Raw genomic sequence first — 22,355 nt, forward strand, 5'->3', positions numbered from 1 at the left:
CATTACGTTAAGGGTACAATTTGCTACAATTTTTGTAGTAAAAGTTTTTCTGTATTATGCTCTGGATATCGTTTTTTTTTTCAACACTCTTCTATTTTACACATTCTTGAAAAATTCTCCACACTGATGCATCTGGGAGCAAAAATGTTAGAGACCATTACGTTACGGGTACAATTTGCTACAATTTTTGTAGTACAAGTTTTTCTGTATTATACTCCGGATACCGTTTTTTTTCAACACTCTTCTATTTTACACATTTTTGAAAAATTCTCGATATTGATGCATCTGGGAGCAAAAATGTTACAGACCATTACGTTAAGGGTACAATTTGCTACAATTTTTGTAGTAAAAGTTTTTCTGTATTATGCTCTGGATATCGTTTTTTTTTTCAACACTCTTCTATTTTACACATTCTTGAAAAATTCTCCACACTGATGCATCTGGGAGCAAAAATGTTAGAGACCATTACGTTACGGGTACAATTTGCTACAATTTTTGTAGTACAAGTTTTTCTGTATTATGCTCCGGATATCGTTTTTTTTCAACACTCTTCTATTTTACACATTCTTGAAAAATTCTCCACACTGATGCATCTGGGAGCAAAAATGTTAGAGATCATTACGTTACGGGTACAATTTGCTACAATTTTTGTAGTACAAGTTTTTCTGTATTATGCTCCGGATACCGTTTTTTTTCAACACTCTTCTATTTTACATATTCTTGAAAAATTCTCGATATTGATGCTTCTGGGAGCAAAAATGTTACAGACCATTACGTTAAGGGTACAATTTGCTACAATTTTTGTAGTAAAAGTTTTTCTGTATTATGCTCCGGATATCGTTTTTTTTCAACACTCTTCTATTTTACACATTCTTGAAAAATTCTCCACACTGATGCATCTGGGAGCAAAAATGTTAGAGACCATTACGTTACGGGTACAATTTGCTACAATTTTTGTAGTACAAGTTTTTCTGTATTATGCTCCGGATACCGTTTTTTTTCAACACTCTTCTATTTTACACATTCTTGAAAAATTCTCGATATTGATGCATCTGGGAGCAAAAATGTTAGAGATCATTACGTTACGGGTACAATTTGCTACAATTTTTGTAGTACAAGTTTTTCTGTATTATGCTCCGGATACCGTTTTTTTTCAACACTCTTCTATTTTACATATTCTTGAAAAATTCTCGATATTGATGCATCTGGGAGCAAAAATGTTACAGACCATTACGTTAAGGGTACAATTTGCTACAATTTTTGTAGTACAAGTTTTTCTGTATTATGCTCCGGACACCGTTTTTTTTCAACACTCTTCTATTTTACACATTCTTGAAAAATTCTCCACACTGATGCATCTGGGAGCAAAAATGTTACAGAACATTACGTTAAGGGTACAATTTGCTACAATTTTTGTAGTAAAAGTTTTTCTGTATTATGCTCCGGATACCGTTTTTTTTCAACACTCTTCTATTTTACACATTCTTGAAAAATTCTCCACACTGATGCATCTGGGAGCAAAAATGTTACAGACCATTACGTTAAGGGTACAATTTGCTACAATCATTGTAGTAAAAGTTTTTCTGTATTATGCTCCGGATACCGTTTTTTTTTTCAACACTCTTCTGTTTTACACATTTTTGAAAAATTCTCCACACTGATGCATCTAAGAGCAAAACTGTTACAGACCATTACGTTAAGGGTACAATTTGCTACAATTTTTGTACTAGAAGTTTTTCTGTATTATACTCCGGATACCGTTTTTTTCAACACTCTTCTATTTTACACATTTTTGAAAAATTCTCGATATTGATGCATCTGGGAGCAAAAATGTTACAGACCATTACGTTAAGGGTACAATTTGCTACAATTTTTGTAGTAAAAGTTTTTCTGTATTATGCTCTGGATATCGTTTTTTTTTTCAACACTCTTCTATTTTACACATTCTTGAAAAATTCTCCACACTGATGCATCTGGGAGCAAAAATGTTAGAGACCATTACGTTACGGGTACAATTTGCTACAATTTTTGTAGTACAAGTTTTTCTGTATTATGCTCCGGATATCGTTTTTTTTCAACACTCTTCTATTTTACACATTCTTGAAAAATTCTCCACACTGATGCATCTGGGAGCAAAAATGTTAGAGATCATTACGTTACGGGTACAATTTGCTACAATTTTTGTAGTACAAGTTTTTCTGTATTATGCTCCGGATACCGTTTTTTTTCAACACTCTTCTATTTTACATATTCTTGAAAAATTCTCGATATTGATGCTTCTGGGAGCAAAAATGTTACAGACCATTACGTTAAGGGTACAATTTGCTACAATTTTTGTAGTAAAAGTTTTTCTGTATTATGCTCCGGATATCGTTTTTTTTCAACACTCTTCTATTTTACACATTCTTGAAAAATTCTCCACACTGATGCATCTGGGAGCAAAAATGTTAGAGACCATTACGTTACGGGTACAATTTGCTACAATTTTTGTAGTACAAGTTTTTCTGTATTATGCTCCGGATACCGTTTTTTTTCAACACTCTTCTATTTTACACATTCTTGAAAAATTCTCGATATTGATGCATCTGGGAGCAAAAATGTTACAGACCATTACGTTAAGGGTACAATTTGCTACAATTTTTATAGTACAAGTTTTTCTGTATTATGCTCCGGATACCGTTTTTTTTCAACACTCTTCTATTTTACACATTCTTGAAAAATTCTCCACACTGATGCATCTGGGAGCAAAAATGTTAGAGACCATTACGTTACGGGTACAATTTGCTACAATTTTTGTAGTACAAGTTTTTCTGTATTATGCTCCGGATACCGTTTTTTTCAACACTCTTCTATTTTACACATTCTTGAAAAATTCTCCACACTGATGCATCTGGGAGCAAAAATGTTAGAGACCATTATGTTACGGGTACAATTTGCTACAATTTTTGTAGTACAAGTTTTTCTGTATTATGCTCCGGACACCGTTTTTTTTCAACACTCTTCTATTTTACACATTCTTGAAAAATTCTCCACACTGATGCATCTGGGAGCAAAAATGTTACAGAACATTACGTTAAGGGTACAATTTGCTACAATTTTTGTAGTAAAAGTTTTTCTGTATTATGCTCCGGATACCGTTTTTTTTCAACACTCTTCTATTTTACACATTCTTGAAAAATTCTCCACACTGATGCATCTGGGAGCAAAAATGTTACAGACCATTACGTTAAGGGTACAATTTGCTACAATCATTGTAGTAAAAGTTTTTCTGTATTATGCTCCGGATACCGTTTTTTTTTTCAACACTCTTCTGTTTTACACATTTTTGAAAAATTCTCCACACTGATGCATCTAAGAGCAAAACTGTTACAGACCATTACGTTAAGGGTACAATTTGCTACAATTTTTGTACTAGAAGTTTTTCTGTATTATACTCCGGATACCGTTTTTTTTCAACACTCTTCTATTTTACACATTTTTGAAAAATTCTCGATATTGATGCATCTGGGAGCAAAAATGTTACAGACCATTACGTTAAGGGTACAATTTGCTACAATTTTTGTAGTAAAAGTTTTTCTGTATTATGCTCTGGATATCGTTTTTTTTTTCAACACTCTTCTATTTTACACATTCTTGAAAAATTCTCCACACTGATGCATCTGGGAGCAAAAATGTTAGAGACCATTACGTTACGGGTACAATTTGCTACAATTTTTGTAGTACAAGTTTTTCTGTATTATGCTCCGGATATCGTTTTTTTTCAACACTCTTCTATTTTACACATTCTTGAAAAATTCTCCACACTGATGCATCTGGGAGCAAAAATGTTAGAGATCATTACGTTACGGGTACAATTTGCTACAATTTTTGTAGTACAAGTTTTTCTGTATTATGCTCCGGATACCGTTTTTTTTCAACACTCTTCTATTTTACATATTCTTGAAAAATTCTCGATATTGATGCTTCTGGGAGCAAAAATGTTACAGACCATTACGTTAAGGGTACAATTTGCTACAATTTTTGTAGTAAAAGTTTTTCTGTATTATGCTCCGGATATCGTTTTTTTTCAACACTCTTCTATTTTACACATTCTTGAAAAATTCTCCACACTGATGCATCTGGGAGCAAAAATGTTAGAGACCATTACGTTACGGGTACAATTTGCTACAATTTTTGTAGTACAAGTTTTTCTGTATTATGCTCCGGATACCGTTTTTTTTCAACACTCTTCTATTTTACACATTCTTGAAAAATTCTCGATATTGATGCATCTGGGAGCAAAAATGTTACAGACCATTACGTTAAGGGTACAATTTGCTACAATTTTTATAGTACAAGTTTTTCTGTATTATGCTCCGGATACCGTTTTTTTTCAACACTCTTCTATTTTACACATTCTTGAAAAATTCTCCACACTGATGCATCTGGGAGCAAAAATGTTAGAGACCATTACGTTACGGGTACAATTTGCTACAATTTTTGTAGTACAAGTTTTTCTGTATTATGCTCCGGATACCGTTTTTTTCAACACTCTTCTATTTTACACATTCTTGAAAAATTCTCCACACTGATGCATCTGGGAGCAAAAATGTTAGAGACCATTATGTTACGGGTACAATTTGCTACAATTTTTGTAGTACAAGTTTTTCTGTATTATGCTCCGGACACCGTTTTTTTTCAACACTCTTCTATTTTACACATTCTTGAAAAATTCTGAACACTGATGCATCTGGGAGCAAAAATGTTACAGAACATTACGTTAAGGGTACAATTTGCTACAATTTTTGTAGTAAAAGTTTTTCTGTATTATGCTCCGGATACCGTTTTTTTTCAACACTCTTCTATTTTACACATTCTTGAAAAATTCTCCACACTGATGCATCTGGGAGCAAAAATGTTACAGACCATTACGTTAAGGGTACAATTTGCTACAATCATTGTAGTAAAAGTTTTTCTGTATTATGCTCCGGATACCGTTTTTTTTTTCAACACTCTTCTGTTTTACACATTTTTGAAAAATTCTCCACACTGATGCATCTAAGAGCAAAACTGTTACAGACCATTACGTTAAGGGTACAATTTGCTACAATTTTTGTACTAGAAGTTTTTCTGTATTATACTCCGGATACCGTTTTTTTTCAACACTCTTCTATTTTACACATTTTTGAAAAATTCTCGATATTGATGCATCTGGGAGCAAAAATGTTACAGACCATTACGTTAAGGGTACAATTTGCTACAATTTTTGTAGTAAAAGTTTTTCTGTATTATGCTCCGGATATCGTTTTTTTTTTCAACACTCTTCTATTTTACACATTCTTGAAAAATTCTCCACACTGATGCATCTGGGAGCAAAAATGTTAGAGACCATTACGTTACGGGTACAATTTGCTACAATTTTTGTAGTACAAGTTTTTCTGTATTATGCTCCGGATATCGTTTTTTTTCAACACTCTTCTATTTTACACATTCTTGAAAAATTCTCCACACTGATGCATCTGGGAGCAAAAATGTTACAGACCATTACGTTAAGGGTACAATTTGCTACAATTTTTGTAGTAAAAGTTTTTCTGTATTATGCTCCGGATACCGTTTTTTTTCAACACTCTTCTATTTTACACATTCTTGAAAAATTCTCCACACTGATGCATCTGGGAGCAAAAATGTTACAGACCATTACGTTAAGGGTACAATTTGCTACAATCTTTGTAGTAAAAGTTTTTCTGTATTATGCTCCGGATACCGTTTTTTTTCAACACTCTTCTGTTTTACACATTTTTGAAAAATTCTCCACACTGATGCATCTAAGAGCAGAACTGTTACAGACCATTACGTTAAGGGTACAATTCGCTACAATTTTTGTACTAGAAGTTTTTCTGTATTATGCTCCGGATACCGTTTTTTTTCAACACTCTTCTATTTTACACATTTTTGAAAAATTCTCGATATTGATGCATCTGGGAGCAAAAATGTTACAGACCATTACGTTAAGGGTACAATTTGCTACAATTTTTGTAGTAAAAGTTTTTCTGTATTATGCTCCGGATATCGTTTTTTTTTTCAACACTCTTCTATTTTACACATTCTTGAAAAATTCTCCACACTGATGCATCTGGGAGCAAAAATGTTACAGAACATTACGTTAAGGGTACAATTTGCTACAATTTTTGTAGTAAAAGTTTTTCTGTATTATGCTCCGGATACCGTTTTTTTTCAACACTCTTCTATTTTACACATTCTTGAAAAATTCTCCACACTGATGCATCTGGGAGCAAAAATGTTACAGACCATTACGTTAAGGGTACAATTTGCTACAATCATTGTAGTAAAAGTTTTTCTGTATTATGCTCCGGATACCGTTTTTTTTTTCAACACTCTTCTGTTTTACACATTTTTGAAAAATTCTCCACACTGATGCATCTAAGAGCAAAACTGTTACAGACCATTACGTTAAGGGTACAATTTGCTACAATTTTTGTACTAGAAGTTTTTCTGTATTATACTCCGGATACCGTTTTTTTTCAACACTCTTCTATTTTACACATTTTTGAAAAATTCTCGATATTGATGCATCTGGGAGCAAAAATGTTACAGACCATTACGTTAAGGGTACAATTTGCTACAATTTTTGTAGTAAAAGTTTTTCTGTATTATGCTCCGGATATCGTTTTTTTTTTCAACACTCTTCTATTTTACACATTCTTGAAAAATTCTCCACACTGATGCATCTGGGAGCAAAAATGTTAGAGACCATTACGTTACGGGTACAATTTGCTACAATTTTTGTAGTACAAGTTTTTCTGTATTATGCTCCGGATATCGTTTTTTTTCAACACTCTTCTATTTTACACATTCTTGAAAAATTCTCCACACTGATGCATCTGGGAGCAAAAATGTTACAGACCATTACGTTAAGGGTACAATTTGCTACAATTTTTGTAGTAAAAGTTTTTCTGTATTATGCTCCGGATACCGTTTTTTTTCAACACTCTTCTATTTTACACATTCTTGAAAAATTCTCCACACTGATGCATCTGGGAGCAAAAATGTTACAGACCATTACGTTAAGGGTACAATTTGCTACAATCTTTGTAGTAAAAGTTTTTCTGTATTATGCTCCGGATACCGTTTTTTTTCAACACTCTTCTGTTTTACACATTTTTGAAAAATTCTCCACACTGATGCATCTAAGAGCAGAACTGTTACAGACCATTACGTTAAGGGTACAATTCGCTACAATTTTTGTACTAGAAGTTTTTCTGTATTATGCTCCGGATACCGTTTTTTTTCAACACTCTTCTATTTTACACATTTTTGAAAAATTCTCGATATTGATGCATCTGGGAGCAAAAATGTTACAGACCATTACGTTAAGGGTACAATTTGCTACAATTTTTGTAGTAAAAGTTTTTCTGTATTATGCTCCGGATATCGTTTTTTTTTTCAACACTCTTCTATTTTACACATTCTTGAAAAATTCTCCACACTGATGCATCTGGGAGCAAAAATGTTACAGAACATTACGTTAAGGGTACAATTTGCTACAATTTTTGTAGTAAAAGTTTTTCTGTATTATGCTCCGGATACCGTTTTTTTTCAACACTCTTCTATTTTACACATTCTTGAAAAATTCTCCACACTGATGCATCTGGGAGCAAAAATGTTACAGACCATTACGTTAAGGGTACAATTTGCTACAATCATTGTAGTAAAAGTTTTTCTGTATTATGCTCCGGATACCGTTTTTTTTTTCAACACTCTTCTGTTTTACACATTTTTGAAAAATTCTCCACACTGATGCATCTAAGAGCAAAACTGTTACAGACCATTACGTTAAGGGTACAATTTGCTACAATTTTTGTACTAGAAGTTTTTCTGTATTATACTCCGGATACCGTTTTTTTTCAACACTCTTCTATTTTACACATTTTTGAAAAATTCTCGATATTGATGCATCTGGGAGCAAAAATGTTACAGACCATTACGTTAAGGGTACAATTTGCTACAATTTTTGTAGTAAAAGTTTTTCTGTATTATGCTCCGGATGTCGTTTTTTTTTTCAACACTCTTCTATTTTACACATTCTTGAAAAATTCTCCACACTGATGCATCTGGGAGCAAAAATGTTAGAGACCATTACGTTACGGGTACAATTTGCTACAATTTTTGTAGTACAAGTTTTTCTGTATTATGCTCCGGATATCGTTTTTTTTCAACACTCTTCTATTTTACACATTCTTGAAAAATTCTCCACACTGATGCATCTGGGAGCAAAAATGTTAGAGACCATTACGTTACGGGTACAATTTGCTACAATTTTTGTAGTACAAGTTTTTCTGTATTATGCTCCGGATACCGTTTTTTTTCAACACTCTTCTATTTTACACATTCTTGAAAAATTCTCGATATTGATGCATCTGGGAGCAAAAATGTTACAGACCATTACGTTAAGGGTACAATTTGCTACAATTTTTGTAGTAAAAGTTTTTCTGTATTATGCTCCGGATACCGTTTTTTTTCAACACTCTTCTATTTTACACATTCTTGAAAAATTCTCCACACTGATGCATCTGGGAGCAAAAATGTTACAGACCATTACGTTAAGGGTACAATTTGCTACAATCTTTGTAGTAAAAGTTTTTCTGTATTATGCTCCGGATACCGTTTTTTTTCAACACTCTTCTGTTTTACACATTTTTGAAAAATTCTCCACACTGATGCATCTAAGAGCAAAACTGTTACAGACCATTACGTTAAGGGTACAATTTGCTACAATTTTTGTACTAGAAGTTTTTCTGTATTATGCTCCGGATACCGTTTTTTTTCAACACTCTTCTATTTTACACATTTTTGAAAAATTCTCGATATTGATGCATCTGGGAGCAAAAATGTTACAGACCATTACGTTAAGGGTACAATTTGCTACAATTTTTGTAGTAAAAGTTTTTCTGTATTATGCTCCGGATATCGTTTTTTTTTTCAACACTCTTCTATTTTACACATTCTTGAAAAATTCTCCACACTGATGCATCTGGGAGCAAAAATGTTAGAGACCATTACGTTACGGGTACAATTTGCTACAATTTTTGTAGTACAAGTTTTTCTGTATTATGCTCCGAATACCGTTTTTTTTCAACACTCTTCTATTTTACACATTCTTGAAAAATTCTCCACACTGATGCATCTGGGAGCAAAAATGTTACAGACCATTACGTTAAGGGTACAATTTGCTACAATTTTTGTAGTAAAAGTTTTTCTGTATTATGCTCCGGATACCGTTTTTTTTCAACACTCTTCTATTTTACACATTTTTGAAAAATTCTCCACACTGATGCATCTGGGAGCAAAAATGTTACAGACCATTACGTTAAGGGTACAATTTGCTACAATTTTTGTAGTAAAAGTTTTTCTGTATTATGCTCCGGATATCGTTTTTTTTCAACACTCTTCTATTTTACACATTCTTGAAAAATTCTCCACACTGATGCATCTGGGAGCAAAAATGTTAGAGACCATTACGTAACGGGTACAATTTGCTACAATTTTTGTAGTACAAGTTTTTCTGTATTATGCTCCGGATATCGTTTTTTTTCAACACTCTTCTATTTTACACATTCTTGAAAAATTCTCCACACTGATGCATCTGGGAGCAAAACTGTTACAGACCATTACGTTAAGGGTACAATTTGCTACAATTTTTGTACTAGAAGTTTTTCTGTATTATGCTCCGGATACCGTTTTTTTTCAACACTCTTCTATTTTACACATTTTTGAAAAATTCTCGATATTGATGCATCTGGGAGCAAAAATGTTACAGACCATTACGTTAAGGGTACAATTTGCTACAATTTTTGTAGTAAAAGTTTTTCTGTATTATGCTCCGGATATCGTTTTTTTTTTCAACACTCTTCTATTTTACACATTCTTGAAAAATTCTCCACACTGATGCATCTGGGAGCAAAAATGTTAGAGACCATTACGTTACGGGTACAATTTGCTACAATTTTTGTAGTACAAGTTTTTCTGTATTATGCTCCGGATACCGTTTTTTTTCAACACTCTTCTATTTTACACATTCTTGAAAAATTCTCCACACTGATGCATCTGGGAGCAAAAATGTTACAGACCATTACGTTAAGGGTACAATTTGCTACAATTTTTGTAGTAAAAGTTTTTCTGTATTATGCTCCGGATACCGTTTTTTTTCAACACTCTTCTATTTTACACATTCTTGAAAAATTCTCCACACTGATGCATCTGGGAGCAAAAATGTTACAGACCATTACGTTAAGGGTACAATTTGCTACAATCTTTGTAGTAAAAGTTTTTCTGTATTATGCTCCGGATACCGTTTTTTTTCAACACTCTTCTGTTTTACACATTTTTGAAAAATTCTCCACACTGATGCATCTAAGAGCAAAACTGTTACAGACCATTACGTTAAGGGTACAATTTGCTACAATTTTTGTACTAGAAGTTTTTCTGTATTATGCTCCGGATACCGTTTTTTTTCAACACTCTTCTATTTTACACATTTTTGAAAAATTCTCGATATTGATGCATCTGGGAGCAAAAATGTTACAGACCATTACGTTAAGGGTACAATTTGCTACAATTTTTGTAGTAAAAGTTTTTCTGTATTATGCTCCGGATATCGTTTTTTTTTCAACACTATTCTATTTTACACATTCTTGAAAAATTCTCCACACTGATGCATCTGGGAGCAAAAATGTTAGAGACCATTACGTTACGGGTACAATTTGCTACAATTTTTGTAGTACAAGTTTTTCTGTATTATGCTCCGAATACCGTTTTTTTTCAACACTCTTCTATTTTACACATTCTTGAAAAATTCTCCACACTGATGCATCTGGGAGCAAAAATGTTACAGACCATTACGTTAAGGGTACAATTTGCTACAATTTTTGTAGTAAAAGTTTTTCTGTATTATGCTCCGGATACCGTTTTTTTTCAACACTCTTCTATTTTACACATTTTTGAAAAATTCTCCACACTGATGCATCTGGGAGCAAAAATGTTACAGACCATTACGTTAAGGGTACAATTTGCTACAATTTTTGTAGTAAAAGTTTTTCTGTATTATGCTCCGGATATCGTTTTTTTTTCAACACTCTTCTATTTTACACATTCTTGAAAAATTCTCCACACTGATGCATCTGGGAGCAAAAATGTTAGAGACCATTACGTAACGGGTACAATTTGCTACAATTTTTGTAGTACAAGTTTTTCTGTATTATGCTCCGGATATCGTTTTTTTTCAACACTCTTCTATTTTACACATTCTTGAAAAATTCTCCACACTGATGCATCTGGGAGCAAAACTGTTACAGACCATTACGTTAAGGGTACAATTTGCTACAATTTTTGTACTAGAAGTTTTTCTGTATTATGCTCCGGATACCGTTTTTTTTCAACACTCTTCTATTTTACACATTTTTGAAAAATTCTCGATATTGATGCATCTGGGAGCAAAAATGTTACAGACCATTACGTTAAGGGTACAATTTGCTACAATTTTTGTAGTAAAAGTTTTTCTGTATTATGCTCCGGATATCGTTTTTTTTTTCAACACTCTTCTATTTTACACATTCTTGAAAAATTCTCCACACTGATGCATCTGGGAGCAAAAATGTTAGAGATCATTACGTTACGGGTACAATTTGCTACAATTTTTGTAGTACAAGTTTTTCTGTATTATGCTCCGGATACCGTTTTTTTTTCAACACTCTTCTATTTTACACATTCTTGAAAAATTCTCCACACTGATGCATCTGGGAGCAAAAATGTTAGAGACCATTACGTTACGGGTACAATTTGCTACAATTTTTGTAGTACAAGTTTTTCTGTATTATGCTCCGGATACCGTTTTTTTTCAACACTCTTCTATTTTACACATTCTTGAAAAATTCTCCACACTGATGCATCTGGGAGCAAAAATGTTACAGACCATTACGTTAAGGGTACAATTTGCTACAATTTTTGTAGTAAAAGTTTTTCTGTATTATGCTCCGGATACCGTTTTTTTTCAACACTCTTCTATTTTACACATTCTTGAAAAATTCTCCACACTGATGCATCTGGGAGCAAAAATGTTACAGACCATTACGTTAAGGGTACAATTTGCTACAATCTTTGTAGTAAAAGTTTTTCTGTATTATGCTCCGGATACCGTTTTTTTTCAACACTCTTCTGTTTTACACATTTTTGAAAAATTCTCCACACTGATGCATCTAAGAGCAAAACTGTTACAGACCATTACGTTAAGGGTACAATTTGCTACAATTTTTGTACTAGAAGTTTTTCTGTATTATGCTCCGGATACCGTTTTTTTTCAACACTCTTCTATTTTACACATTTTTGAAAAATTCTCGATATTGATGCATCTGGGAGCAAAAATGTTACAGACCATTACGTTAAGGGTACAATTTGCTACAATTTTTGTAGTAAAAGTTTTTCTGTATTATGCTCCGGATATCGTTTTTTTTTCAACACTATTCTATTTTACACATTCTTGAAAAATTCTCCACACTGATGCATCTGGGAGCAAAAATGTTAGAGACCATTACGTTACGGGTACAATTTGCTACAATTTTTGTAGTACAAGTTTTTCTGTATTATGCTCCGAATACCGTTTTTTTTCAACACTCTTCTATTTTACACATTCTTGAAAAATTCTCCACACTGATGCATCTGGGAGCAAAAATGTTACAGACCATTACGTTAAGGGTACAATTTGCTACAATTTTTGTAGTAAAAGTTTTTCTGTATTATGCTCCGGATACCGTTTTTTTTCAACACTCTTCTATTTTACACATTTTTGAAAAATTCTCCACACTGATGCATCTGGGAGCAAAAATGTTACAGACCATTACGTTAAGGGTACAATTTGCTACAATTTTTGTAGTAAAAGTTTTTCTGTATTATGCTCCGGATATCGTTTTTTTTTCAACACTCTTCTATTTTACACATTCTTGAAAAATTCTCCACACTGATGCATCTGGGAGCAAAAATGTTAGAGACCATTACGTAACGGGTACAATTTGCTACAATTTTTGTAGTACAAGTTTTTCTGTATTATGCTCCGGATATCGTTTTTTTTCAACACTCTTCTATTTTACACATTCTTGAAAAATTCTCCACACTGATGCATCTGGGAGCAAAACTGTTACAGACCATTACGTTAAGGGTACAATTTGCTACAATTTTTGTACTAGAAGTTTTTCTGTATTATGCTCCGGATACCGTTTTTTTTCAACACTCTTCTATTTTACACATTTTTGAAAAATTCTCGATATTGATGCATCTGGGAGCAAAAATGTTACAGACCATTACGTTAAGGGTACAATTTGCTACAATTTTTGTAGTAAAAGTTTTTCTGTATTATGCTCCGGATATCGTTTTTTTTTTCAACACTCTTCTATTTTACACATTCTTGAAAAATTCTCCACACTGATGCATCTGGGAGCAAAAATGTTAGAGATCATTACGTTACGGGTACAATTTGCTACAATTTTTGTAGTACAAGTTTTTCTGTATTATGCTCCGGATACCGTTTTTTTTTCAACACTCTTCTATTTTACACATTCTTGAAAAATTCTCCACACTGATGCATCTGGGAGCAAAAATGTTAGAGACCATTACGTTACGGGTACAATTTGCTACAATTTTTGTAGTACAAGTTTTTCTGTATTATGCTCCGGATACCGTTTTTTTTCAACACTCTTCTATTTTACACATTCTTGAAAAATTCTCCACACTGATGCATCTGGGAGCAAAAATGTTACAGACCATTACGTTAAGGGTACAATTTGCTACAATTTTTGTAGTAAAAGTTTTTCTGTATTATGCTCCGGATACCGTTTTTTTTCAACACTCTTCTATTTTACACATTCTTGAAAAATTCTCCACACTGATGCATCTGGGAGCAAAAATGTTACAGACCATTACGTTAAGGGTACAATTTGCTACAATCTTTGTAGTAAAAGTTTTTCTGTATTATGCTCCGGATACCGTTTTTTTTCAACACTCTTCTGTTTTACACATTTTTGAAAAATTCTCCACACTGATGCATCTAAGAGCAAAACTGTTACAGACCATTACGTTAAGGGTACAATTTGCTACAATTTTTGTACTAGAAGTTTTTCTGTATTATGCTCCGGATACCGTTTTTTTTCAACACTCTTCTATTTTACACATTTTTGAAAAATTCTCGATATTGATGCATCTGGGAGCAAAAATGTTACAGACCATTACGTTAAGGGTACAATTTGCTACAATTTTTGTAGTAAAAGTTTTTCTGTATTATGCTCCGGATATCGTTTTTTTTTTCAACACTCTTCTATTTTACACATTCTTGAAAAATTCTCCACACTGATGCATCTGGGAGCAAAAATGTTAGAGACCATTACGTTACGGGTACAATTTGCTACAATTTTTGTAGTACAAGTTTTTCTGTATTATGCTCCGAATACCGTTTTTTTTCAACACTCTTCTATTTTACACATTCTTGAAAAATTCTCCACACTGATGCATCTGGGAGCAAAAATGTTACAGACCATTACGTTAAGGGTACAATTTGCTACAATTTTTGTAGTAAAAGTTTTTCTGTATTATGCTCCGGATACCGTTTTTTTTCAACACTCTTCTATTTTACACATTTTTGAAAAATTCTCCACACTGATGCATCTGGGAGCAAAAATGTTACAGACCATTACGTTAAGGGTACAATTTGCTACAATTTTTGTAGTAAAAGTTTTTCTGTATTATGCTCCGGATATCGTTTTTTTTTCAACACTCTTCTATTTTACACATTCTTGAAAAATTCTCCACACTGATGCATCTGGGAGCAAAAATGTTAGAGACCATTACGTAACGGGTACAATTTGCTACAATTTTTGTAGTACAAGTTTTTCTGTATTATGCTCCGGATATCGTTTTTTTTCAACACTCTTCTATTTTACACATTCTTGAAAAATTCTCCACACTGATGCATCTGGGAGCAAAACTGTTACAGACCATTACGTTAAGGGTACAATTTGCTACAATTTTTGTACTAGAAGTTTTTCTGTATTATGCTCCGGATACCGTTTTTTTTCAACACTCTTCTATTTTACACATTTTTGAAAAATTCTCGATATTGATGCATCTGGGAGCAAAAATGTTACAGACCATTACGTTAAGGGTACAATTTGCTACAATTTTTGTAGTAAAAGTTTTTCTGTATTATGCTCCGGATATCGTTTTTTTTTTCAACACTCTTCTATTTTACACATTCTTGAAAAATTCTCCACACTGATGCATCTGGGAGCAAAAATGTTAGAGACCATTACGTTACGGGTACAATTTGCTACAATTTTTGTAGTACAAGTTTTTCTGTATTATGCTCCGGATATCGTTTTTTTTTCAACACTCTTCTATTTTACACATTCTTGAAAAATTCTCCACACTGATGCATCTGGGAGCAAAAATGTTAGAGATCATTACGTTACGGGTACAATTTGCTACAATTTTTGTAGTACAAGTTTTTCTGTATTATGCTCCGGATACCGTTTTTTTTCAACACTCTTCTATTTTACATATTCTTGAAAAATTCTCGATATTGATGCTTCTGGGAGCAAAAATGTTACAGACCATTACGTTAAGGGTACAATTTGCTACAATTTTTGTACTACAAGTTTTTCTGTATTATGCTCCGGATACCGTTTTTTTTCAACATTCTTCTATTTTACACATTCTTGAAAAATTCTCGATATTGATGCATCTGGGAGCAAAAATGTTACAGACCATTACGTTAAGGGTACAATTTGCTACAATTTTTGTAGTAAAAGTTTTTCTGTATTATGCTCCGGATATCGTTTTTTTTCAACACTCTTCTATTTTACACATTCTTGAAAAATTCTCCACACTGATGCATCTGGGAGCAAAAATGTTAGAGACCATTACGTTACGGGTACAATTTGCTACAATTTTTGTAGTACAAGTTTTTCTGTATTATGCTCCGGATACCGTTTTTTTTCAACACTCTTCTATTTTACACATTCTTGAAAAATTCTCGATATTGATGCATCTGGGAGCAAAAATGTTAGAGACCATTACGTTACGGGTACAATTTGCTACAATTTTTGTAGTACAAGTTTTTCTGTATTATGCTCCGAATACCGTTTTTTTTCAACACTCTTCTATTTTACACATTCTTGAAAAATTCTCCACACTGATGCATCTGGGAGCAAAAATGTTACAGACCATTACGTTAAGGGTACAATTTGCTACAATTTTTGTAGTAAAAGTTTTTCTGTATTATGCTCCGGATATCGTTTTTTTTTCAACACTCTTCTATTTTACACATTCTTGAAAAATTCTCCACACTGATGCATCTGGGAGCAAAAATGTTAGAGACCATTACGTAACGGGTACAATTTGCTACAATTTTTGTAGTACAAGTTTTTCTGTATTATGCTCCGGATATCGTTTTTTTTCAACACTCTTCTATTTTACACATTCTTGAAAAATTCTCCACACTGATGCATCTGGGAGCAAAACTGTTACAGACCATTACGTTAAGGGTACAATTTGCTACAATTTTTGTACTAGAAGTTTTTCTGTATTATGCTCCGGATACCGTTTTTTTTCAACACTCTTCTATTTTACACATTTTTGAAAAATTCTCGATATTGATGCATCTGGGAGCAAAAATGTTACAGACCATTACGTTAAGGGTACAATTTGCTACAATTTTTGTAGTAAAAGTTTTTCTGTATTATGCTCCGGATATCGTTTTTTTTTTCAACACTCTTCTATTTTACACATTCTTGAAAAATTCTCCACACTGATGCATCTGGGAGCAAAAATGTTAGAGACCATTACGTTACGGGTACAATTTGCTACAATTTTTGTAGTACAAGTTTTTCTGTATTATGCTCCGGATATCGTTTTTTTTCAACACTCTTCTATTTTACACATTCTTGAAAAATTCTCCACACTGATGCATCTGGGAGCAAAAATGTTAGAGATCATTACGTTACGGGTACAATTTGCTACAATTTTTGTAGTACAAGTTTTTCTGTATTATGCTCCGGATACCGTTTTTTTTCAACACTCTTCTATTTTACATATTCTTGAAAAATTCTCGATATTGATGCTTCTGGGAGCAAAAATGTTACAGACCATTACGTTAAGGGTACAATTTGCTACAATTTTTGTACTACAAGTTTTTCTGTATTATGCTCCGGATACCGTTTTTTTTCAACATTCTTCTATTTTACACATTCTTGAAAAATTCTCGATATTGATGCATCTGGGAGCAAAAATGTTACAGACCATTACGTTAAGGGTACAATTTGCTACAATTTTTGTAGTAAAAGTTTTTCTGTATTATGCTCCGGATATCGTTTTTTTTCAACACTCTTCTATTTTACACATTCTTGAAAAATTCTCCACACTGATGCATCTGGGAGCAAAAATGTTAGAGACCATTACGTTACGGGTACAATTTGCTACAATTTTTGTAGTACAAGTTTTTCTGTATTATGCTCCGGATACCGTTTTTTTTCAACACTCTTCTATTTTACACATTCTTGAAAAATTCTCGATATTGATGCATCTGGGAGCAAAAATGTTACAGACCATTACGTTAAGGGTACAATTTGCTACAATTTTTATAGTACAAGTTTTTCTGTATTATGCTCCGGATACCGTTTTTTTTCAACACTCTTCTATTTTACACATTCTTGAAAAATTCTCCACACTGATGCATCTGGGAGCAAAAATGTTAGAGACCATTACGTTACGGGTACAATTTGCTACAATTTTTGTAGTACAAGTTTTTCTGTATTATGCTCCGGATACCGTTTTTTTCAACACTCTTCTATTTTACACATTCTTGAAAAATTCTCCACACTGATGCATCTGGGAGCAAAAATGTTAGAGACCATTATGTTACGGGTACAATTTGCTACAATTTTTGTAGTACAAGTTTTTCTGTATTATGCTCCGGACACCGTTTTTTTTCAACACTCTTCTATTTTACACATTCTTGAAAAATTCTCCACACTGATGCATCTGGGAGCAAAAATGTTACAGAACATTACGTTAAGGGTACAATTTGCTACAATTTTTGTAGTAAAAGTTTTTCTGTATTATGCTCCGGATACCGTTTTTTTTCAACACTCTTCTATTTTACACATTCTTGAAAAATTCTCCACACTGATGCATCTGGGAGCAAAAATGTTACAGACCATTACGTTAAGGGTACAATTTGCTACAATCATTGTAGTAAAAGTTTTTCTGTATTATGCTCCGGATACCGTTTTTTTTTTCAACACTCTTCTGTTTTACACATTTTTGAAAAATTCTCCACACTGATGCATCTAAGAGCAAAACTGTTACAGACCATTACGTTAAGGGTACAATTTGCTACAATTTTTGTACTAGAAGTTTTTCTGTATTATACTCCGGATACCGTTTTTTTTCAACACTCTTCTATTTTACACATTTTTGAAAAATTCTCGATATTGATGCATCTGGGAGCAAAAATGTTACAGACCATTACGTTAAGGGTACAATTTGCTACAATTTTTGTAGTAAAAGTTTTTCTGTATTATGCTCCGGATATCGTTTTTTTTTCAACACTCTTCTATTTTACACATCCTTGAAAAATTCTCCACACTGATGCATCTGGGAGCAAAAATGTTAGAGACCATTACGTTACGGGTACAATTTGCTACAATTTTTGTAGTACAAGTTTTTCTGTATTATGCTCCGGATATCGTTTTTTTTCAACACTCTTCTATTTTACACATTCTTGAAAAATTCTCCACACTGATGCATCTGGGAGCAAAAATGTTAGAGACCATTACGTTACGGGTACAGTTTGCTACAATTTTTGTAGTACAAGTTTTTCTGTATTATGCTCCGGATACCGTTTTTTTTCAACACTCTTCTATTTTACACATTCTTGAAAAATTCTCGATATTGATGCATCTGGGAGCAAAAATGTTACAGACCATTACGTTAAGGGTACAATTTGCTACAATTTTTGTAGTAAAAGTTTTTCTGTATTATGCTCCGGATACCGTTTTTTTTCAACACTCTTCTATTTTACACATTCTTGAAAAATTCTCCACACTGATGCATCTGGGAGCAAAAATGTTACAGACCATTACGTTAAGGGTACAATTTGCTACAATCTTTGTAGTAAAAGTTTTTCTGTATTATGCTCCGGATACCGTTTTTTTTCAACACTCTTCTGTTTTACACATTTTTGAAAAATTCTCCACACTGATGCATCTAAGAGCAGAACTGTTACAGACCATTACGTTAAGGGTACAATTCGCTACAATTTTTGTACTAGAAGTTTTTCTGTATTATGCTCCGGATACCGTTTTTTTTCAACACTCTTCTATTTTACACATTTTTGAAAAATTCTCGATATTGATGCATCTGAGAGCAAAAATGTTACAGACCATTACGTTAAGGGTACAATTTGCTACAATTTTTGTAGTAAAAGTTTTTCTGTATTATGCTCCGGATATCGTTTTTTTTTTCAACACTCTTCTATTTTACACATTCTTGAAAAATTCTCCACACTGATGCATCTGGGAGCAAAAATGTTACAGAACATTACGTTAAGGGTACAATTTGCTACAATTTTTGTAGTAAAAGTTTTTCTGTATTATGCTCCGGATACCGTTTTTTTTCAACACTCTTCTATTTTACACATTCTTGAAAAATTCTCCACACTGATGCATCTGGGAGCAAAAATGTTACAGACCATTACGTTAAGGGTACAATTTGCTACAATCATTGTAGTAAAAGTTTTTCTGTATTATGCTCCGGATACCGTTTTTTTTTTCAACACTCTTCTGTTTTACACATTTTTGAAAAATTCTCCACACTGATGCATCTAAGAGCAAAACTGTTACAGACCATTACGTTAAGGGTACAATTTGCTACAATTTTTGTACTAGAAGTTTTTCTGTATTATACTCCGGATACCGTTTTTTTTCAACACTCTTCTATTTTACACATTTTTGAAAAATTCTCGATATTGATGCATCTGGGAGCAAAAATGTTACAGACCATTACGTTAAGGGTACAATTTGCTACAATTTTTGTAGTAAAAGTTTTTCTGTATTATGCTCCGGATATCGTTTTTTTTTTCAACACTCTTCTATTTTACACATTCTTGAAAAATTCTCCACACTGATGCATCTGGGAGCAAAAATGTTAGAGACCATTACGTTACGGGTACAATTTGCTACAATTTTTGTAGTACAAGTTTTTCTGTATTATGCTCCGGATATCGTTTTTTTTCAACACTCTTCTATTTTACACATTCTTGAAAAATTCTCCACACTGATGCATCTGGGAGCAAAAATGTTAGAGACCATTACGTTACGGGTACAATTTGCTACAATTTTTGTAGTAAAAGTTTTTCTGTATTATGCTCCGGATACCGTTTTTTTTCAACACTCTTCTATTTTACACATTCTTGAAAAATTCTCCACACTGATGCATCTGGGAGCAAAAATGTTACAGACCATTACGTTAAGGGTACAATTTGCTACAATCTTTGTAGTAAAAGTTTTTCTGTATTATGCTCCGGATACCGTTTTTTTTCAACACTCTTCTGTTTTACACATTTTTGAAAAATTCTCCACACTGATGCATCTAAGAGCAGAACTGTCACAGACCATTACGTTAAGGGTACAATTCGCTACAATTTTTGTACTAGAAGTTTTTCTGTATTATGCTCCGGATACCGTTTTTTTTCAACACTCTTCTATTTTACACATTTTTGAAAAATTCTCGATATTGATGCATCTGGGAGCAAAAATGTTACAGACCATTACGTTAAGGGTACAATTTGCTACAATTTTTGTAGTAAAAGTTTTTCTGTATTATGCTCCGGATATCGTTTTTTTTTTCAACACTCTTCTATTTTACACATTCTTGAAAAATTCTCCACACTGATGCATCTGGGAGCAAAAATGTTACAGAACATTACGTTAAGGGTACAATTTGCTACAATTTTTGTAGTAAAAGTTTTTCTGTATTATGCTCCGGATACCGTTTTTTTTCAACACTCTTCTATTTTACACATTCTTGAAAAATTCTCCACACTGATGCATCTGGGAGCAAAAATGTTACAGACCATTACGTTAAGGGTACAATTTGCTACAATCATTGTAGTAAAAGTTTTTCTGTATTATGCTCCGGATACCGTTTTTTTTTTCAACACTCTTCTGTTTTACACATTTTTGAAAAATTCTCCACACTGATGCATCTAAGAGCAAAACTGTTACAGACCATTACGTTAAGGGTACAATTTGCTACAATTTTTGTACTAGAAGTTTTTCTGTATTATACTCCGGATACCGTTTTTTTTCAACACTCTTCTATTTTACACATTTTTGAAAAATTCTCGATATTGATGCATCTGGGAGCAAAAATGTTACAGACCATTACGTTAAGGGTACAATTTGCTACAATTTTTGTAGTAAAAGTTTTTCTGTATTATGCTCCGGATATCGTTTTTTTTTTCAACACTCTTCTATTTTACACATTCTTGAAAAATTCTCCACACTGATGCATCTGGGAGCAAAAATGTTAGAGACCATTACGTTACGGGTACAATTTGCTACAATTTTTGTAGTACAAGTTTTTCTGTATTATGCTCCGGATATCGTTTTTTTTCAACACTCTTCTATTTTACACATTCTTGAAAAATTCTCCACACTGATGCATCTGGGAGCAAAAATGTTAGAGACCATTACGTTACGGGTACAATTTGCTACAATTTTTGTAGTACAAGTTTTTCTGTATTATGCTCCGGATACCGTTTTTTTTCAACACTCTTCTATTTTACACATTCTTGAAAAATTCTCGATATTGATGCATCTGGGAGCAAAAATGTTACAGACCATTACGTTAAGGGTACAATTTGCTACAATTTTTATAGTACAAGTTTTTCTGTATTATGCTCCGGATACCGTTTTTTTTCAACACTCTTCTATTTTACACATTCTTGAAAAATTCTCCACACTGATGCATCTGGGAGCAAAAATGTTAGAGACCATTACGTTACGGGTACAATTTGCTACAATTTTTGTAGTACAAGTTTTTCTGTATTATGCTCCGGATACCGTTTTTTTCAACACTCTTCTATTTTACACATTCTTGAAAAATTCTCCACACTGATGCATCTGGGAGCAAAAATGTTAGAGACCATTATGTTACGGGTACAATTTGCTACAATTTTTGTAGTACAAGTTTTTCTGTATTATGCTCCGGACACCGTTTTTTTTCAACACTCTTCTATTTTACACATTCTTGAA

The sequence above is a fragment of the Onthophagus taurus genome, chromosome 6, assembly GCF_036711975.1.
Source record: "Onthophagus taurus isolate NC chromosome 6, IU_Otau_3.0, whole genome shotgun sequence".
NCBI lineage: Eukaryota > Metazoa > Arthropoda > Insecta > Coleoptera > Scarabaeidae > Onthophagus > Onthophagus taurus.